The sequence below is a fragment of the Diabrotica virgifera genome, chromosome 3, assembly GCF_917563875.1.
Source record: "Diabrotica virgifera virgifera chromosome 3, PGI_DIABVI_V3a".
Classification (NCBI taxonomy): domain Eukaryota; kingdom Metazoa; phylum Arthropoda; class Insecta; order Coleoptera; family Chrysomelidae; genus Diabrotica; species Diabrotica virgifera.
The window spans coordinates 178712254-178732444 of NC_065445.1; the positions used below are offsets into that span (position 1 = coordinate 178712254).

General features: G+C 33.5%; 1 protein-coding gene and 1 long non-coding RNA gene across 6 annotated transcripts in view; one reads left to right on the top strand and one right to left on the bottom strand.

The window, feature by feature from the left end:
• The window catches only part of LOC126882243 (putative acyl-CoA-binding protein), a 110350-nt gene that overhangs the window by 82239 nt on the left and 7920 nt on the right, over nt 1–20191 (bottom strand). The window lies entirely within an intron of this gene.
• LOC126882244 (uncharacterized) lies at nt 17062–19447 on the top strand. The gene is made up of 3 exons (XR_007697239.1): nt 17062–17531; nt 18167–18324; nt 19267–19447. It is a non-coding gene; the product is annotated as an uncharacterized LOC126882244 (long non-coding RNA).

Consider the following 20191-nt stretch of genomic DNA (forward strand, 5'->3'; position numbering starts at 1 on the left):
AAGTCCAAGGATTTTTTGAGGTGACGAACAACTATTATCATCAAAGGAATTAGGTTTCTTACCAATATGCGACTCCGGTAGACCTTCTAATAATCGCATATCATTGCTCGACCACTTACGCAATTCAAACTGACCTCGAGATAACAAGGATATCAACTCATTCCGAAGATCTAGCGCAATTTCTAAGGTATCACCACCACACACTATATCGTCAACATAAGTACTCGTACGCAAAACTTCAGCGGCAAGGGGAAACTCTCTACCTTCATCTTCACTCAGCTGCAACAAAGTCCTTAAAGCAAGAAAAGGAGCAGACGATACACCATAAGTTACTGTTAATAGCCGAAATTCCTGTAACTCTTCATCAGGAGAGAATCTAAAAACAATCCTCTGATAATCACAATGACTTTTCTCAACTCGTATCTGCCTATACATCTGCTTAATATCCGTGGATAAGACATATTTATGAAGTCGAAAACCCAATAAAATAGTTAAAATATCTTGTTGTAGTTCCTTTCCAGTAAACAAGCACTGATTAAGAGAATTCTGATTTCCAATTCGAGCAGAAGCATTAAATACAACTCGCAACTTGGTAGTCAAACTATCAGGTTTTAATACAGCATGGTGAGGAATATAGTAACAAGATAATGGACGAGAAGTTTCTGACACAAGCTCCATATGATGCAAATCCAAATAATCTTTCATAAAGGTACAATATTCCTGATAAACACTAGGATTTTTCAAAAGCCTCTTTTCTAAGGAAAGAAAACGATTTACAGCTAACTCAAACATTCCTGGAAAAACAGGAGATAATTCCCTGAAAGGTAGAGCAACGGTATAACGACCAGAGCCGTCTCGACAAACATTCTCAACAAAATTTTTCTCACAAAGAATATCTTCAGGAGCTGAACATTCTACTTCAGGAACAGTTTCTAAACTCCAAAACTGCTTTACAGACTCCTCCAACGAAACCATTTGATCCACGTGACAAAACAACGAGGTGGCAGATGTCATAGGAACCGAACTACAGGGACCCATAAGGACATAGCCAAAATCCGTAGGTTCAGAGTTCAAAAGATTTGTAACGATGTTTTGATGATTTTTATTAAAACTCTCCAAAACATCGTCTAACTCTGAGTACCGAACACGAAAAAGCGACTGCTTATGAACCTCTGTAAGAGAAGAATGGGATAAACGCAATAACGTTTCTAAATCGTTCATTGCCATTCTCCTTTGAAACGTATATTTTTTCAATTTATCAGCCATTATGGAGAAAAAAGAATAAAAATTTGTTTAACGTAATCAACGATAAAATTAAAAATACAAATAATCAACGATCCCCTGGTCAAGCTGCCACTGGCATAAAGAGAACGCAATTTTAACTATAATTAAATTCAAATAGCTAATATTTTACAAGTTTAATGACCTAAACAATTGAATTTAATAATTTATCAAAAAACAAGAATCCTTATCAAGCTGCCGTAAAGGCGAGGACTTTAAAATTTGAAAACTCACAAAATTCTGTGTATTGAATACCTGAAAACCATTCAAGGTCAACCAATTAACATTACCTGCTACACGAAATAAAGAGGCAAAAAACTGTAGGCAATGTTTTTTTTTGGGCGTTATTCCAAAATGCAAATTTTTTTATAATACTCAAAAATTAATTGTTAACAAGCAATTGCATACAAACGAGGAAAAACAAGTCACCCCAACAATTAATGAACAATTAATTATAAAAACAATAAAGTTTAAATTCTTTAAAAAACCGACTATCAAAACACCTCAAAAAAACAATATCCACGTTCGAAGTGACCAAAATGTGCGATCTTTGATGTTAGGATCTCAAATAGGGGCTGATTCTTTGTTTTCTAAAGGAGTTTTGACACCGGTTCAATAAAAAAACTTAAACATGAGCAAAAAAGGAATAAAATGATGAATTAAATGAGGCGCAAAGAGGTCCACTTACCAATTCAATCCCTGCATTTGGTCTTCAAGAGGGCCCTCACCTGCATTTAACACTGCACCAAGTCCGTACACAAAAAAAGCCTTACAAGCTAGGCTTTTACACCGGCAAACTAGCGAGCCGTTGGTTGAGTAGCAACTTACGAGCTGTTGATTGTAGAGCAACTTGCGAGCCATTTATTGTAGAGGCACTAGCTTCTCTTACTTTTTGACGAACACTACCAGGCTCCAGTTTTTGCACTCATTAAAGCAAACCTCTTTTCTATCGCGATAAAAGGCAAAATAACTAGAGTTGGGACTATTTGCCTTCCTCGTGTAAATAAGTTAATTCAAATTTAAATGAAAATACAACAACCAGATTTGTTTCATATTGACCAGTTGACTATTTTATATTAAGATAATAGTTCATCTGATGGTAAAGTGTATAAGTGTTTTCTCACCTTCATACCCATAAGTAGCCATACTGGAGAAAATCTTTTTAAACGACTATGGTATTTATGTAAAATATGAATCTGCAATCAATCACAAACAAGTCTGGCTAATTGGCTCTGCCAAAGCCATTTTTCAAAAAAAAAACATGAGGGGATAATCATAGGACAATGCAGCAAACATGTCAGGCTAATACAATAGTCTCCAGGCTTATTTATCTAACATTAACAAACTTGCAATTTACATTCCTTGTGCCGTACACTCGCTCAATTTAGTTGGAGTAAGTGCTGCTGAAAGTTGCGTTGAAGCAATTTCGTATTTTGTATTTGTTCAGTCTGTGTACATTTTTTTCCAGCCTCTACCCACCATTATAACGTTATGGCCATAGGCGTAACCAGGGGGGTTTTGGGGGTTATAACCCCCCTTTGGGATGGACTTTGAGCTCTATTCGCTTAACACCATACCCCTTAGAGACCTTCCAGTAGTTGTAACCCCCCCCCCTTTCCAGTAATTGTAACCCCCTTAGGATCATCCTGGTTACGCCTATGGTTATGACCAAATGCTTAAATGATACTCCACTAAGCGATCCTATTCGCCATTCCTTAAAACAATAGCAGCACTAGATAGAGCGCAAGAGCTCATGCAACAAGAGCTTTGTCTAAAGATTACAACCCCCTCAATTCTGCTCTTTATACTCTTGCTGAAGACGCTAATCAGAAAGCTGAAACAGTTCATTAGGCTACAAATTTGTTGGAGAAATGACAAAAAAATATTCATAATGAACGAGTTTTGGGCAACAATTTTAGAACGGATCAACACTGTCAGTAAATCATTACAGACAGAAGAGATCGAACTTCAAACTAGAGTGCAGCTTCTAAATTCACTTTTAGAGTTCTTAAAATCCCAAAGAGACAATTTTGCTTACTACCGGCGGAAGGCCTGCGATCTGCAATACTCTGAATATTCCGACGAGAGTAAACGAAAGCGAACAATAAAACTATGTACATTTTGATGATGCCAATTCCAATGAACGAATAACAGATGAAGAAATCCTGGGAAGAATTGGTACAGAACGACAACTGCTATTCACAATTAAACAGAGAAAAACGGGATACATGGGTCACCTAATTAGAAACGAAAGATACCAGTTTCTGCAAACCTTAATTGAAGGAAAAATCGAAGGAAGAATGGGAGTGGGCAGGAAGAAAATGTCAAGAAAATGACTCCGTAATGTCAAACAATGGACAGGGTTAAGAAACATAGAATACCTAATACATTCTACAAGGGATAGAGAAAATGGTCAAACGTGATCGCGAACATCCATTAGTAGATTGCATAAGAACACGAAGAATTCCAATGAAGCTTTTTATGGGGTGGAGAAAAGTTAAAGGTTCAAACGTGTCCACTACTTTTGTATTAGTTAATTACTATTCTGAATCGTCGGTTGCCATTGTACGAGTAAGTGAACTAAGTAAGTATTTGGTGTTTTGTGTGTTTTTCCAAAACTGAGTGATACTCAAATAAAGAAAAATGTCACAAAACTAGTAAAACTACATGAAAACTATCCTGATGATATATAGGTGAAATATATATATATATATAATTATATATATATATATATATATATATATAGATATATAATTTTTATATAGGTGAAACATCAAGTCCATTAAACGTTAGAATAAGTGAACATCAATCTTATATTAAAAATAGAGAATTTGATAGATCTCAAATATGTCAACACGCATGGGATAATGAACATAGAGTTCAGTGGAGAGATTCAAGTATAGTCCTGAAAGAAACAGATAGTAAAAAGAGAAAAATCAAAGAAGCGGCTCTAATTATGCTAAACGAAACCAATTGTGTCGCAAATTCCTCGGTGGAATGCAGTAGGATGTGGATACCCATACTGAAAGAGGAAGTCAATAGAAAGAAAATACCACAATTAGTAAGTCAATAGTCGAGTTAGTACATATTTTATATTTTAGTATTACTTATATACCCATGTATTATTGGTATTATTTATAATTTAAACAAAATTATAGTAAAGTCAGAATTTGGTATTAATTTTGAGAGTAAATTAAATGTAAGACCAAATACTTACGATGTCGGGATAGTATCACGAGGTTTTTCCTGGTTTTCCCTCGTGATTTACTATGAGATCTCTAACGCGAGAATTTTAATGTCACCGTTGCATGTGGTTGTCTTTTTAAAGACAGATCACATGCTATGATTTTTTTGTGACGGATATTCTTGAGTTGGGGTTGATTTCATGTAATCGAATGAACTATCTTTCAGTAAAGTCGTCCCAGGAACGCAACTCATAAATATTGGCAATATCATTTTAAAGTCTTCTACTTTAAAATGTATCATATGTATCTGAATTGCCGATATAAATGAGTCAAATTAAATAAATTATTAGAAGAATTTTTTTACTAAGCAACAACATTTTTGTTTATATTAATAGTATTTTGTATTTTGACAACGGCACCCGATTTGGGCGTCGAAACGTTAATAAAAATCATTTTTTAATAATATTGTGGCTTATTTCCCATTCTAAATAGTTAAAATTATAAAAATGCCACAAGAAAATAGCTTCAGAACAATATCCTGATGATGTTGAACCTGAAACTGAAAATGAACTAGTGCAGTTGAAATATTTTATAGCCCAGCTTCAAGACTTGCAGAAAATATGCTTCACAGTAATGTTGAGCTGTGTATGAGAACAAACTCGAATCGAAGCTTCCAAATGTGTCAGTACCTTTTAAGATTTATCTTACGCTAATGATTACAAATACAACAAGTGAACGGTCTATTTAAAAATGAAAATGATTACATTTGTCACAAAATTAAACAAAACTTAAATTTCGGTCTACAAAACGTCCACTAGTATATCTAAGGAATACCTATCGGTGATGGAGGGGTTCTCCGAGGTTTTGGATGGAGAAAGTGGAGGTTTCTTAAGGGGCCTCATAGCTTGGGTTGCCTAGCGGCCTCAAAATTCTTAATCCGGGACTGCATTTGGGGTAGCTCCGCATGCAAGGTTAGACCTCTTATTTGTCTAACCCGACTGGACTATCCCTGCTATCTTTGTTATCTACCAGGGCGCATCTGTAAAAATATTAGTACATTTGGACGTTGAGAGGTGACTCAAATTTTTTTGCATAAATTGCTTGAAAATAAATCAAATAATAATATTTGAGTTATCCTCCCTCTCAAAAAGGTCCGGAACATTGTTTAAATAATCAAAATGTCAAAAAATTAAGGAAAAATTCGATTTTTTTCTTGGTTTTTTGATTATAACTTTAAAAGTATTCATTTCCGAGAAAAGTTGTACAAACATAAAAGTTGCGCAATTAAATTTACTATAATATACAGTTAGTTAAAAATTTAAAAAATGGTCACCCTTGTTGCAAAATAGCAATAATTGTGAAAAAAACATACAAAAACAAGTATTCACATTTTACGTTTTTTAGCCATTTATGCTACACTTAGGACCTTCATATTTCACGCTGAAAAACTTTATGATACAGTAAAATAATACTGTAAATTTCATTAAGATCGGTTCAATAGATTTTGCAAAATAAATTTTGCAATCCAGCTTTCGTAAAAAAAATTCATTTTTTCAAAATGTTACAGGACTGAAAATAAAGCAGATAGCAAGTTGAAAATATTTTTGCGTATAGAAGTGTACCGTACCTTTCATTTGCAATTTTGTAAAAATAAAATCGATTAACACCACGGCCTCAGGAATTTTTTTAAATAAACATTAGTTATTGGTGCTACGCGCAGGACAGCGGATAGTTTGCTCTGATTGGGCATTCCAATGACCTTTAATAATGATTGATACATTTTAATTTTTGTTACATTTCGATATAAATAAATAAATTTGTTTATTACAAAATAAAAACACATACTCTATCCTTTGAAATAACACTTTTATTAGCAAAAACTTTCTTTGTTCATATATTTTAACTTAAATAATAAAAGTTTATTATTTTTAAACATATGCAATTGTTTAAACAATATTTCACAAACAATAATAAAATTAGTTTGGTTTTTGTGGAATTAAAACATTAAAATACAACAAAATATAGAGTAAGCAAATAATATATTAGATAAAGATTGGAAGAAATATTGATGGAAATCAACTTGTGTGAATCGAACACCGCTGTCCTGCGCGTAGCACCAAAAATTATTGTTTATTTCAAACATTTTCTGACGCCGTGGTGATTAATCGATTTTAATTTTGAAAATTGCAAATGAAAGGTACAGAACACTTCTATAAGCAGAAAAAAATTCAACTTGCTATCTGCTTTATTTTCAGTCCTGTAACATTTTGAAAAAATGAATTTTTTTTGCGAAAGCTGGATTGCAAAATTTATTTTGCAAAATTTGTTGAACCTATCTTAATAAAATTTGTAGTATTGTTTTGCTGTATCATAAGTTTTACTGGGTGAAATATGAAGGTCCTAAGTGTAGCATAAATTTTTGAAAAACGTAAAATGCAAATACTTGTTTTTGTATGGTTTTTTCGCAGTAATTGCTATTTTGCAACTAGGGTGACTATTTTTTAAATTTTTAACCAATTTTATGTTGTAGAAAATTTAATTATGCAACTTTTATGTCAGTACAACTTTTCTCGAAAATGAATACTTTTAAAGTTATAATCAAAAAACGAAAAAAAATATCGATTTTTTCCTTCAATTTTTGACATTTTGATTATTTAAACAATGTTCCGGACCTTTTTGGGAGGGAGGATAACTCAAATATTATTATTTGATTTATTTTTAAGCAATTTCTGCAAAAAAATTTGAGTCACCTCTTAACGTCCATCTCAAAACAGATGCGCCCTAGACTAATCTACCACATACGGAATTTGTTGTAAGGAGAAAAGCTGTTCGTCTCGTCAAAATTAAGCTAAATGGTGAAAATAGGCCTGGAATCCCTGATCTAGATTTCTGGGAACCTAAGTAAAACTATGGTTACCACAATTACGTTAAGACTATTGCTGGTAAATGTACTTATTTGAAACCTAATTAATTCAAAATTCATTAAAACTTTTTGCATAATATAAAGAATATTTAGTCGGACATTAAACGTTGAAGGTCCCACCTCCCACCGGTATTATGGATAATTAAATAACGCTCTCGGTCAACGTATCAACACACCATTGACCTCAAGCGTTATTATATTTTTCTATTTTCATACTCCCTAATAGCACACGACGTCCTTTGGACGTCCAAAATAGGTCCATTTTTGGTCCTTACGTCCATGGACTATAAACGGACGTCCTTTGGACGTCCCGTGTTGGACGTCCTTCGGAAGGAATAAATATGGACGTCCTTTGGACGTCCGACGTTGGACGTCCTTCGGACGGAATAAATATGGACGTCCGACGTTGGACGTCCTTCGGACGGAATAAATATGGACGTCCTTTGGACGTCCGACGTTGAACGTCCTTTGGACGTCCATACTGGACGAAATACGGACGTTTTATGAACGCTTATATATTATATTGGACACATTATACCAATTACGGGATCAAATAGCAAAATAATTCAATAAAATATTAACTTACGCGTTAACTTTACGTTAATGAAATACAGTCAAACCTGTCAGTAACGGCCACTAAAATGAAAGAACTATTGGCCGATATAGAAAGGTGGCCGTTATTGCCAGTTTTTGTAGTCTAGATATACAGTAAAACTTGTGTTACTGGCCACCTGATAAAATCGGCCACCTGTACTAACGGTCAGTTTAAATATTCCCCAAACCAATTATATCTAGACTACAAAAACTGGCAATACCGGTCACCTTTCTATATCGGCCAATAGCTTTTTCATTTTTAGTAGCCGTTACTGACAGGTTTTACTGTAATTGGTTTGGGGAATTTTTAAACTGACCGTTAGTACAGGTGGCCGGTGTTTGCAGGGGGCCGGTAACACAGGTTTTACTGTAGTTTAAATCGAAAAGATTAAATCTTAATTCAAAATTGTATATACAATATTAGAATTATAAACAAACTATATAGTTTAATATCCAAAACATGTTTTTGATTTTATGTAATGTAATGAAAATCTTATTTGTAAATTATTGGTTACAATGTTTAACAATAGGAAATATTCAAGAATAAATAAAATAAAAGTTTAATCCTAACAACACAAAACATTCCAGGAATGTAGGTAGGTACTACCGTTCTATTCCGTGAACATCTATCTGATTAAATTATGGGTGGAAAGTTACCACAAGATATTCTATGAACATAGTACAATGTCTTCCTGGAGGGGTAAAATTTTCCATTACAAGGTTTTAAGAGAGGCCATTTACTGTTCAATTTGCGTTCATTTTCAAATTTGCCGCGCGAGTATCTATGAAGCGTCGCGTGGTCATTGGTCATCACTATTTTCATAAGATAACCGATAACCTAAAAATTTAGTAAAAATTTTGATTGGAAAAAAATGCATCGATAAGGGGGTGTGGGAAATGGAAATTAGTGGCTTTTTTGCTGTACTGTCTCCTAGTTTTTGCTCTGGGCTCTGGCTTAATCTCTTGTTTAAACAATTTTGTAAGTATTATAAAATCCGTTTTCAATTTTCTTTATTCTTTATGAAACGAATCATTTATGCATGCATATTATTACCTGTAAATAGTACCTATGTATTTCTTTTGATTTTTAATTGTAAAGAATAGAAAAATTACCGTTCATTTTAATTTTTTTTAGAATCAGCTGAAAGTGGCCCTACAAAAAAAAACCAAGAAGGAAATGTATAGCCTTGTGGCTATGAAAGGCAAAAGAGAGATATAAAAAGTGTATTGGCTAGTTGGAAGAAAGTCCACATTGTCCATGCATAATAAGTTATTACTTTATCAACAAATATCAAGAAGATAGCAGGATCAGGAGCAACAACTTCATAAGTTCAAGAATATCGAGGAAATCCAGCTCCTCGATACTACTGGGCAAACTAGAAGATTGAAGAGGACCAAGCCTTTTGAACTAGTTTGAGTGATAGGTGATAGTGAAAAACGGAGCATAGTGCTTGTGTGCTGTGCCTGTGTATGTTAGAATAGTGCACGATCTTGTTAGATAAGAGACGCTATGGGGTAAGCTCTTCATTTTAAGAAACAGTAGTAATTTAGGTTAAATTAAAATTGCTCATTGGTCAGTTATGACCAGATTGTTTTTTTATGTTTGGCAAAAAGGACTTAAGTCAGAATTGCACATTGATAATGTTTTGATGATTTCTGGACCAGAAAAAAACTGTTGTAGATGTAAACTGTATGTACAGTAGAATCTACTACAGTACTGTAGAAATCATCAAAACATTATCGATGTGCAATTCTGACTTAAGCCCTTTTTCCCAAACATCAGAGAATTGTAATGTACAATAATTCTCCTATCTGCTTTTTCATGAATTTTGTAGGAGACGAAAAACCATTTTTAGGATCATCTGCTTTCACATGTAAATTTTGACATGTTTTGTAGTAAATAGATAGTTGAATTTACTACAAAACATGTCAAAAAATATATGAAAACAGGAGGTGACTATAAAAAAAGTTTTTAGTCTCTCTTACAAAACTCATGAAAAAACAAATCGGAGGTATGTCACATCAGTGACTATATCTAGGGAATGTCTAAAAAATATACTTTGATGTCGTAAGAACCAAATATAACCTACAGTCCATCTAATTTACTTACTGTTGCACGTCATTATCTACGCCAGAGATCTAAGTTGACATAGTTGCCAAAGTATAAAAAGATCCTGAATCCATTTTAAATCAAATATATCACATAATTATTGTAAACGTGGATTATACAACAAAACAAATTAATATTCAATGTAAATAAGTAAAAACTTAAGAAATAGAGAACAAGAATTAAGTTATAATCTTTTAAGATTTGCAGTGCAAGAGTTTTTGCACTGCATTGTTAATAATTAAAAAACGGCTCCGAACTCTTGGCAAAAAGCCGGTAGGTTTCTTTGTATAAGTATGTCTACAATAACAACTAAAAAAGTTGTCAGATACCTCGATTATTCCAAGTCGTTATAAAATTAGGTGAAATTTATATTTTTATAGTAGAGGATCTTTTTATAGTAAAGTAAATAATAAAAACAGTAAATATAATAAATAAAACAGATACTTATAGTAAAGAATATAAACAAATATGAAGTGTCATCACCGTAACTGTCAAATAAATGTTACCAATTTATTCTAAAATGTTACCTTTGTTCGATTACAGTTACAGTGTGATCCGAACAAATCTGCTTCATAAAAACGCTTTATAATCCATTTATACAAATTAAATGAAACATATTATTGTGTATTTCTTTAGGTTAACATTAATAGAAATCTTCAAATAATATTTCTACGCGTATATAATAAAATATGTCTAGTGGCTGTAATTCCAGTGTACTCGGCAAAGTGATTCTAAAAAAGAACACACCTACCGCCTAAATATTTCGTGTTGGTATCATGCGACCTCACAGGCTACGACGTGGATGACACGCAACAGTTAGTAAATTAGACGAAGTATGTAGATATATACAGGGTGTAACAAAAATACAGGTCATAAATTGAATCACATATTTTGGGACCAAAAATAGTTTGATTGGACCTAACTTACCTTAGTACAAATGTGCACACAAGAAAAGTTACAGCCCCTTGAAGTTATATATATATAATAGCACTAAGGGCTTTAGAGGCCCATGGCTTGAAAAGTTTGTTTTTTTTCTTCATTTTCACGTTTCTTTATGTACTGAGATCTTCTCTGGCTTGATATGTGATTTTTCTCCATTCCTTCCTGTTATTCATTTTTCTTTTCTGACCCTGTAGCACCATTCTTTCCAAATCTTTTTCGACCTCTTGCTTCCATCTATTTTTCGGCCATCCTCTTCTCTTTCTTGAAGCTGTAGTGTAGTTTAGTACCATTTTTGGAGTCCTCGTGTTTGGCATCCTTTCAATGTGACCTCGCCATCTAAGTCTCTGTGCCTTTATCACTCATTTGAAGTTACAAGATGAAGTGATTTTTTCCAATATATCGAAAACTATTAGAGATTTTTTATTGAAAATGGACATGTGGCATTATTATGGCAGCAGTATCTTACGAAAAAACTATAGTAAAATTTGGACACCCCATAAAAATTTTATGGGGGTTTTGTTCCTTTAAACCCCCCCAAACTTTTGTGCACGTTTCAATTTAATTATTATTGTAGTACCATTTAAACACAACGTTTTAAAAACTTTTTTGCCTCTTATTGCTTTTTCGAAAAGTCAATTTTTATCGAAATATTTTGAATATTTGTCAAATTAACCACATATTTGTATATGGTTAAGTACGATTATGGAGACTTGGTAATAATATTCAGACTTATTTATGCTTTATATTTTTAGGTATATTTTGAACCATATTAAAAAAGAAGCCAGATCTCGATAAAATGTGCCTTATCGAAAAAATACAAAGAGGCAAAAAAGTTTTAAAAACATTCTGTTTAACTAATGGTACCTCAGTAATAGTTTAATTGGAACGTACACAAACATTTGGGGGGTTTAAAGGAACAAAACCCCCATAAAATTTTTATGTAGACATGTTAAAAAAGAAGTCACAACTCGATAAAAAACTGCCTTATCTGAAAAATACTAAGAAACAAAAATATTGAATTTAACTAATGGTACCACAATAATAAAATTGAATTGGAACGTACAGACAAGTTTGGGAGGATCTAAGGGATCAAAACCCCCATAAAATTTTTATGGGGTGCACAAATTTCACCATAATTTTTCTTTAAGATATTCCTGCCATAATACTGCCACATGTCCATTTTCAATAAAAAATCGCTAATAGTTTTCGATATAATCGAAAAAGTCTATTTTCATTTTGTAATTTCAAAGGGCTGTAACTTTTTTTATGTGCATATTTGTACTAAGGTAAGTTCAAAACTATTATATGACATATATAAACTTATGACATATAAGGTCATTCAAACTATTTTTGGTTCCAGAATATGTGATTTAATTTATGACGTGTATTTTTGTTACACCCTGTATATACAGCCGATTACGCACCACCTTAAAAATTGGGCATTTTTGATGTCTCGAATTTCCTAAACCTGTTGTTGCATCTAAGTGATTTTTTTTATAATATTCTAGCCTAGGCCCTAGGCTATAGGTTAAGTACCTCCTTATGCTTGTCATGCACGAGGAGCTATACTGTAATATATATCACATCGCACTCTATAGTAATGAGTGAGCCTGCACATACGGTTCCATTTGTTTCCTGTCTGCAGGCTCACTCATTACTATAGAGAGCGATATGATATAATGTACATATATTACAGCATAGCTCCCTGTGCATGACAAGCTTAAGGAGGTAACCTATAGCCTAGGCTATAATATTATAAAAAAATCACTTAGATGAAACAACAGGTTTAGGAAATACGAGACATCAAAAATATCCCATATTTAAGGTGGCGCGTTAATTTCTTGGAGAAGTGTATTGTAATTTAATGTAAATAATGTAATATCCAATAATTGTAATTTAATATAAGATGTAATATAAGTTCCTTAAAAAATATATTTTTTATTTCCCACGACATTAGATGGATGTTCGGCAGCAAGACATTGGACCAAACTGGGACGTCCTATGAAGGCCCAATTGACGTCCACTGAACATCCCTTCGGATGTTAAGTGGACCTCCATTGGGCGTTTGGCAACGTGGCATTTGGACCAAAATTGGACGTCCTGTTAAGGTCCAATTCACGTCCCCATAGAACGTCCGGTTAAGGTCCAATTTACTTCCGATTAAGGTCCAATTTACGTCCGATTAAGGTCCCATTTACGTCCGATTAAGGTCCAATTTACGTCCTATTAAGGTCCAATTTATGTCCGATTAAGGTCCAATTTACGTCCGATTAAGGTCCAATATACGTCCGATTAAGGTCCCATTTACGTCCGATTAACGTCCAATTTACGTCCTATTAAGGTCCAATTTACATCCGGTTAAGGTCCAATTTACGTCCGATTAAGGTCCCATTTACGTCCCATTAAGGTCCAATTTACGTCCTATTAAGGTCCAATTTACGTCCGATTAAGGTCCAATTTTCGTCCGATTAAGGTCCAATTTACGTCCGATTAAGGTCCAATTTATGTCCGATTAAGGTCCAATTTACGTCCGATTAAGGTCCAATTTACGTCCGATTAAGGTCCAATTTACGTCCGATTAAGGTCCAATTTACGTCCGATTAAGGTCCAATTTACGTCCCCTAGGACGTCCGATCAAGGTCCAAATTACGTCCGATTAAGGTCCAATATACGTCCCCTCGGACCTTAGATGGACGTCCAATAGACGTTCGGTAGCGCGACATTTGGACCAAAATAGGACGTATAAAGGACGTTCCTCGGACGAAAACGGACGTCCAATGGACGTCCCTAAAGTCCGTGAAGGACGTCCAATGGACGTCCATTGGACGTCCTTGTGCTATTAGGGCTATAATACAGCGGTGCTCAAAGGGTCGATCTCGATCGACCGGTCGATCGCCAAAGTTTTTGAAGTTGATCGCGATTCACGAAAAAAAGCAAATGGTCAAAAGACGGGGACAAAAAAATCGCGGAGAAGATATATACAACGTTTTTATAAATTTTGTATACGAGCTGCCGATGTACAAACTAGTGTGTATTACAACAGATGGTGCACTATTCATAACTGGCGTTAACAATAGATTTGTTGCATTATGTCGAGCTAACGATGACTTTCCATCGTTTTTCCATTTCATTACATCATTCACCAGCAAGTTTTGTGTTCCAAAATTTTAAATATGAACGACGTCATGAAGATGGCAAAAAAATTGTGAATTCATTCAGAGGGCGAAGCTTGCAACACCTTTTTAAAGTGCAATTAGAAGCTAGCGACTCTGCAGAACACACTGATTTACTTCTGGATACAGGTGTGAGGTAGTTGAGCCGTGGAAAATTTTTAGATAGAAGAATATTAACCTCCCGAAATAATTTCTTTTCTAGAAGAACGAGGGGACGACACTCATCTACTTCAAAACGAAAAATAGCTCAGTGATTTGGCTTTCGCATCAGATTTAGCAGATCTGAACCTCCTTAATTTGAAACTGCAGGGTAAAAATAAAACAATTATCGATATGATGAGCGCAGTACATTTTTCTGTCAACAAACTTAAATTATTGATTAATCAAATGAACAGAAAGGGATTTAAATAACTTTCAATCGTAAAAAAGAAGTAAACTCTCATCTGGATTAAGTTTATTACGAGACGGAGCTACAAGCAGTTCATAGCGAGTTTGAAAGACGTTTCGCAGTTTCGCTAACTTTAAAAAACTGACAGATATTGTAACATTTATGTTCATTCATTTTATTGTGAAGATGTGGAAAAAATTGCCACTGAAATATCCATTTCTTTCAATATGGCGATCATTTCCGTCCAAAACGATGTACTGAAAATAATTTCGGATATACAGAATATACACCTTAAGTCTAGAGCGACCAATACAAAATTTTGGTCTTTCAAATCGTCTGACAAATATCTGTCTTTGAGATAAGTAGCTCTGTAGCTCACAGCATTCTTTGGATAAACGTACTTGTGTGAGTCTGCATTTTTCCAAATGTAGGTAGTGAAATCAAAGTTTCGTAATCGGCTAATTGACGAATATATCTCTCATCATGCTTGCGGTTGGCCCTTGGTAATTACGTACCATCATATTTTGATGATATGAGTTGTGGATGTGATATGATGATATGACTTGTAAATGATATGCAGTGCAATTCACTCTCTACACTCTCTGTTGATACGACTTTTTATCAAATAGAAATGTGAAATTAGACGCTTGCAGCGTATGTGGTAGATCCAACGCGGTGTAAGTCTGAGCACCACTGCTATAATATATTAATTATGATTTCACTACCTGTATCATAATGAACTTCATTATGATACAGACTTTCATTATGATACAGATTTTTAACCAATAGAATTGCGATATGTCATTTTCGATGAAAATGGCACTCCCGCAGTGACCAGTGGCGAGTCAAATACATACGCTTTGACAGTTCTCAAATGTAAACAAACTGACAAACTACTTAATTTGTTTGCGTTACAAAATTAATAAATTTGAATATATCTTTCATTGTGAATGATCATAGAAAATATTACCGTGTATACGACTTGCATTTAATTATCATTATGAAGCTCGTACTCTATACGAAACTCGCCACTAGGCGGCTCGTTTCGTATCCCTCATACTCGCTTCATAATGACCATCATTAAATGCTCGTTGCATAATATACTATTATAATACCCTTGGTACCTTAATAACTATAAAAACATTGACCCATTGCCAAAAACTGCATAAGAAAGCCCTAAAATTAGTTTTCCCACCACCACAGAAAAATCCCAGTACCTTCTGCTATATCAAATATACAGGCAACAAAAATAGCCAAACACATAAAAAAGAACGGAATAACACCAGCTTTCAGAACAAACAACAGGTTTGTTCGTAGTATGATCCAAACGATCAGCAACCGTTGCCAACCATCAGGCGCATGCGCAGTTAACAGTTTGAGTTCGTAAACTACGAACGCGCATGCGTCTGATGGTTGGCAACGGTTGCTGATCGTTCTACGAACAAACCTAACAACTTAAGCAAATACATTAAAGTAATGTATTTAAGTAAGGTAAGGCAATCAAATGGTTGATAATGAGTCCTAGGGATGGTTAAAGTTACCGAAGCCTTAGCCACACAAAAAACCCTATGAGATGCTCACAGTCTCAAGAGAAAAATCAACAAATCCTACTTCCACGTCCTCGTCGTGATTGCTAGGCAATGCATAGCGTATATACAATGGAATGGGTGTGCGTTATATAGCAGACGGAAGAGGGAGAAAGGCAAGTTTAAAACGCCTAAAAAAATGGAATATCTCGGCTAAGGGAAAAACCCCTAACAGAAAATTCTAACCCTCCATATCATAGGCGCAACCAGGATGATCCTAAGGGGGGGTTACAACTACCTGAAAGGGGGGGTTACAACTACTGGAAGGTCTCTGAGGGCTATGGTGTTAAGCGTATAGAGCTCAAACTACATCCCAATGGGGGGGTTATAACCCCCAAAACCCCCTGGTTACGCCTATGCTCCAGGTTGGGGGTTAGGCGATGGGCTAACAACTCATTCCCGTAAAATACTAAAATTGTTACAAATCCACACGCTACGCCTCGGATAACTTACGGAAAACGAAACAGGCTACGGAAACGGACAATGATTTTCGGTACATGGAATATTCAAGGAATCTCTACAAAACATAATATTTTTGAAGGACTAAAAATGAATCGTATACCCTAACAACACACAACATTCCAGGAATGTACTACCAAAGTTCTATCAATATTTGAATGTCCTGGACATTTAGGGAACATTCGGTGAACATCTGTTTAAATTATTCCTGGAATGTTACCATAAGACATTCTGTGAACATACTACCAATGTTCCTATATTTTAAGTTGCGAAATAATACATACGTGTAAGAGATACAACATTACTTATAACATACCAGACAAACTAAGTGACATTTTAGGCCTACAGTGCAATAATATGTCAAATTTAAAGAGTTTCCCAAGTACAATTAATACAATATTATAAACATACAAATGTAATAAAAATTATTGTTCGCGAATATTCAATTTGGAATGCGATTTTGTTAATAAAAAAAATACTTATAACTTATGCAAAACCCAAGAGAGGCATTTATATTTATTTCTTTTGCGTTCATTTTCAAATTCGCCGTGCATACATTTTTGTGCATGGCGCTTGAGAGGGCATCACGTGACTAAAAACGACCAACCAACGACCTCGCTTCGGCCATCTTGGCATCTTCATCTTGGCGACTTTGCATTGCCGTGGATTATTGTTTGTATTATTTGTGCTTTTTAAGAATATTTTTTTAATTCGGATACTTTTATAATAGCTTTAATAGTATTATTAACATAGTGCATAAAATGGTGTCCTGTTTTTAACGCAGTTGGAGTAGCAGAAACAAATGTAGATAAAAAAATCTGCAGGAATAACGTTTCAATTATGACAGAAGCTCAAAACAAATGACTGTGAATGAAAAGCCCTATTAAAAGGTTAGTATGCAAATATGTAAACGAAAGCATGCCCTGTATTTCAGAAAATAAATTAATACTATTAATACCCTAATAATACTATTCATAAAAAATCTTTTAAGTAATGTAGATATAACAAAGTGAATAAAAGGCATAAATCAGAAGAATTATTATTTTATTTTATAAGTTAATAATTGGTCATATCCATTTATTATTTTAATAATAATTGTGAATAAGCCACAAACTTCGCTTATTCCTAACTAAAATAGTAAATAGAGATAGGTAATAACAAAAGGATTTGTAAAACTAAAATAATTCTTTTTGCGTTTTTGCTAGTGTATGCGTTTATAAATAGCATGGTAGACCACACACTATAATATGCAGTACCAACTAATGAATACACAGAATATTATAGTCGATTTGCTAAACTCAGTCTCAGTACTAATTACTGTAATTTTGGCAAAATTGGCCAAAAACAAAAAAAATTACCTACTAAAATCACTAGCCAGTTGTGTCTGAGTTTGGGGAACCGACTATACTAATAAACAATTTCTAAGCTGTTTTATAATAATTTTGTGAGTTCATTAATCATATTTTTTATTTAAAACTAAAATTTGTTAATAATGCTTAGTAATGCATATATTTTGTATTTTTAGCTTTCCAGAAGATCCTGGGAAGAAGACATGAAGTATAGATCAGATTTGTTAATAGAGGAGTATGTTCAAAACACTTTTTAGAAAAAGATATTGACAGAACTTCACTTTCATCTGTTCGTTTGAGAGACTGTGCTGTTCCAATAGCTTATGTCACACAGGTATATGCATAACCTAATTAATAATACAGTCCGTACAATATAGATACTGTTGTAATTCATTATCTACATCGGAGATCTAAGTTGACGTTGTTGCCCAACTACAAAAAATTTTTGAATTCATTTTAAGTCAAATATATCACATAATTATTGCAAAGTAGATTATACAACAAAATAGATTAATATTCAATGTAAATAAATAAAAACATCAGAAATCGAAAACAAGAATTAAGGTATAATCTTATGTTACAGTTATTAAGGTACCAAGGGTATTATAGGGATATACGTTGACCGAAAGCGTTATTATTATAATACCTGTGGTGCCTTTAACGTTTAATGTCCGACTAAATTATTCTTTATATGCGAAAAATTTGAATGAATTTTGAATTGATTAGTTTTTAAATAAGTACATTTACCAGTAACAGTAGTAATGTAATTGTGGTAACCATAGTTTTACTTAGGTTGATATTTGTCAACTTGACAGTATCTAAGTCGTTATTTAAATTTAATGCCCAAGGGCGTTATATCGTACTTAACAGACTTCGAAATGTCATTATTTGTCAAATAATGTACCAGTAGGACATTAAAGTAAATAATAAAAACAATAAATATAATGAATATTAAATACTTATTTGTTTGTGAAAAATCTATTTCTTTGTGGCTTTTTTGTAATTAATTATTTTAATGGGGAAATAAGCCACAATTTACTTGAAAAAATAATTTTATTAAGGTTTCTACTTCCACATCGGATGTCGTTGTCAAAATACAAAATGTTCATTATTATTATTTTATTTATTAAATATTATTTATTATTTATTTAAATATTATTTAATATTTATTTTTTTATTATTATTATTTATGCATATTATTACCTGTAAATAATATTTCTTCTGATTGTTAATTGTAAAGGATAGAAAAATTACCTTTTATTTTATTTTCTTTTAGAATCAGCTGAGAGAAGTGGTCTACAAAAAACCAGAAAGGAAACGGAATATGTGGCTACGAAAAGCAAAAGATCGGTTTACAAAGCAAATGTGACACATTTTTTTATAATATTTAGGAATGTCAGCAAATTACATTAAAAAATGTATGTAAAGATTTTTTGCAATAAAAATGTTTATATTTATCAAGGATGTATTATTTGGTATGGCCATATATCGTCAGTGATGTGACAGTACCTCCTATCTGTTTTTTTCAAGAGATTTGTAAGATAGACTAAAAACTTGTTTCGGCCACCTCCTGTTTTCATATATTTTTTGACTTGTTTTGCAGTAAATTCAACTATCTATTTACTACAAAAAAAGTCAGAATACGTACGAAACCAGAAAGTGACCTTAAAAAATGTTTTTCGTCTCCTGCAAACCTCATGAAAAAACAGGAGATATTGTCACATTACTGACGATATATTTCAGTGAATGTCTAAAAAATATACTGTGAATGTTCAAAGAACGTTCGTAGACATTCATGGAATGTTCTAACAAGACATTCAGTCTAAAAATATACTGTGAATGTCCAAAGAACATTCATGGAATGTTCCAACAAGACAATCAGTCTAAAAAATAGACTGTGAATGTCCAAAGAACATTCGTAGACATTCATGGAATGTTCCAACAGAACATTCTAAGAATATTTAAAATGCTGACACAGCACTTTCCTGGTACTTTCCAGGGACATTCGTGTGCATTTGGGGACATTCCAGGAATGTTTTCAATGTCCTGTGTGTACATTCTAGGAACATTCATGGAATGTTTTGTGTTATTAGGGTAGATGTCTGCGCTCTAACAGAAACAAAAAAGAAAGGAACTGGAATGGAACAAAAGGAAAACTACATTCATATCTACAGCGGAGTGAAGAAGGAGAAAAGAGCAAA